Raw genomic sequence first — 2,905 nt, forward strand, 5'->3', positions numbered from 1 at the left:
AGAGAGAAGGGAGGCCCCGGTGCCGGGGAACGAGACCCTTACATTTACAGAGAGAAGGGAGGCCCCGGTGCCGGGGAACGAGGCCCTTACATTTACAGAGAGAAGGGAGGCCCCGGTGCCGGGGAACGAGGCCCTTACATTTACAGAGAGAAGGGAGGCCCCGGTGCTTACATTTACAGAGAGAAGGGAGGCCTCGGTGCCGGGGAACGAGACCCTTACATTTACAGAGAGAAGGGAAGCCCCGGTGCCGGGGAACGAGACCCTTACATTTACAGAGAGAAGGGAGGCCCCGGTGCTTACATTTACAGAGAGAAGGGAGGCCCCGGTGCTGGGGAACGAGACCCTTACATTTACAGAGAGAAGGGAAGCCCCGGTGCCGGGGAACGAGACCCTTACATTTACAGAGAGAAGGGAGGCCCCGGTGCTGGGGAACGAGACCCTTACATTTACAGAGAGAAGGGAGGCCCCGGTGCCGGGGAACGAGACCCTTACATTTACAGAGAGAAGGGAGGCCCCGGTGCCGGGGAACGAGGCCCTTACATTTACAGAGAGAAGGGAGGCCCCGGTGCCGGGGAACGAGACCCTTACATTTACAGAGAGAAGGGAGGCCCCGGTGCCGGGGAACGAGACCCTTACATTTACAGAGAGAAGGGAGGCCCCGGTGCTTACATTTACAGAGAGAAGGGAGGCCCCGGTGCTTACATTTACAGAGAGAAGGGAGGCCCCGGTGCTGGGGAACGAGGCCCTTACATTTACAGAGAGAAGGGAGGCCCCGGTGCCGGGGAACGAGAGCCTTACATTTACAGAGAGAAGGGAGGCCCCGGTGCCGGGGAACGAGAGCCTTACATTTACAGAGAGAAGGGAGGCCCCGCTGCCGGGGAACGAGGCCCTTACATTTACAGAGAGAAGGGAGGCCCCGGTGCCGGGGAACGAGACCCTTACATTTACAGAGAGAAGGGAGGCCCCGGTGCTTACATTTACAGAGAGAAGGGAGGCCCCGGTGCTGGGGAACGAGGCCCTTACATTTACAGAGAGAAGGGAGGACCCGGTGCCGGGGAACGAGACCCTTACATTTACAGAGAGAAGGGAAGCCCCGGTGCCGGGGAACGAGACCCTTACATTTACAGAGAGAAGGGAGGCCCTGGTGCTGGGGAACGAGACCCTTACATTTACAGAGAGAAGGGAGGCCCCGGTGCCGGGGAACGAGGCCCTTACATTTACAGAGAGAAGGGAGGCCCCGGTGCCGGGGAACGAGGCCCTTACATTTACAGAGAGAAGGGAGGCCCCGGTGCCGGGGAACGAGACCCTTACATTTACAGAGAGAAGGGAGGCCCCGGTGCTTACATTTACAGAGAGAAGGGAGGCCCCGGTGCTGGGGAACGAGGCCCTTACATTTACAGAGAGAAGGGAGGCCCCGGTGCTGGGGAACGAGACCCTTACATTTACAGAGAGAAGGGAGGCCCCGGTGCCGGGGAACGAGGCCCTTACATTTACAGAGAGAAGGGAGGCCCCGGTGCTTACATTTACAGAGAGAAGGGAGGCCCCGGTGCCGGGGAACGAGAGCCTTACATTTACAGAGAGAAGGGAGGCCCCGGTGCCGGGGAACGAGGCCCTTACATTTACAGAGAGAAGGGAGGCCCCGGTGCCGGGGAACGAGGCCCTTACATTTACAGAGAGAAGGGAGGCCCCGGTGCTTACATTTACAGAGAGAAGGGAGGCCTCGGTGCCGGGGAACGAGACCCTTACATTTACAGAGAGAAGGGAAGCCCCGGTGCCGGGGAACGAGACCCTTACATTTACAGAGAGAAGGGAGGCCCCGGTGCTTACATTTACAGAGAGAAGGGAGGCCCCGGTGCTGGGGAACGAGACCCTTACATTTACAGAGAGAAGGGAAGCCCCGGTGCCGGGGAACGAGACCCTTACATTTACAGAGAGAAGGGAGGCCCTGGTGCTGGGGAACGAGACCCTTACATTTACAGAGAGAAGGGAGGCCCCGGTGCCGGGGAACGAGACCCTTACATTTACAGAGAGAAGGGAGGCCCCGGTGCCGGGGAACGAGGCCCTTACATTTACAGAGAGAAGGGAGGCCCCGGTGCCGGGGAACGAGACCCTTACATTTACAGAGAGAAGGGAGGCCCCGGTGCCGGGGAACGAGACCCATACATTTACAGAGAGAAGGGAGGCCCCGGTGCTTACATTTACAGAGAGAAGGGAGGCCCCGGTGCTGGGGAACGAGGCCCTTACATTTACAGAGAGAAGGGAGGCCCCGGTGCCGGGGAACGAGAGCCTTACATTTACAGAGAGAAGGGAGGCCCCGGTGCCGGGGAACGAGAGCCTTACATTTACAGAGAGAAGGGAGGCCCCGGTGCCGGGGAACGAGGCCCTTACATTTACAGAGAGAAGGGAGGCCCCGGTGCCGGGGAACGAGACCCTTACATTTACAGAGAGAAGGGAGGCCCCGGTGCTTACATTTACAGAGAGAAGGGAGGCCCCGGTGCTGGGGAACGAGGCCCTTACATTTACAGAGAGAAGGGAGGACCCGGTGCCGGGGAACGAGACCCTTACATTTACAGAGAGAAGGGAAGCCCCGGTGCCGGGGAACGAGACCCTTACATTTACAGAGAGAAGGGAGGCCCTGGTGCTGGGGAACGAGACCCTTACATTTACAGAGAGAAGGGAGGCCCCGGTGCCGGGGAACGAGGCCCTTACATTTACAGAGAGAAGGGAGGCCCCGGTGCCGGGGAACGAGGCCCTTACATTTACAGAGAGAAGGGAGGCCCCGGTGCCGGGGAACGATCCCTTCTCTCTCCCATGTTCACAACTCCAGCTCCTTTTTTTTTGTGTGACCCAGGCCCCTCCCCCAGCTCAGAATTTGCATGTGAGGTGAGGGCATCACAAAACCATC

This window comes from Rhinatrema bivittatum, chromosome 11 (assembly GCF_901001135.1).
Source record: "Rhinatrema bivittatum chromosome 11, aRhiBiv1.1, whole genome shotgun sequence".
Classification (NCBI taxonomy): domain Eukaryota; kingdom Metazoa; phylum Chordata; class Amphibia; order Gymnophiona; family Rhinatrematidae; genus Rhinatrema; species Rhinatrema bivittatum.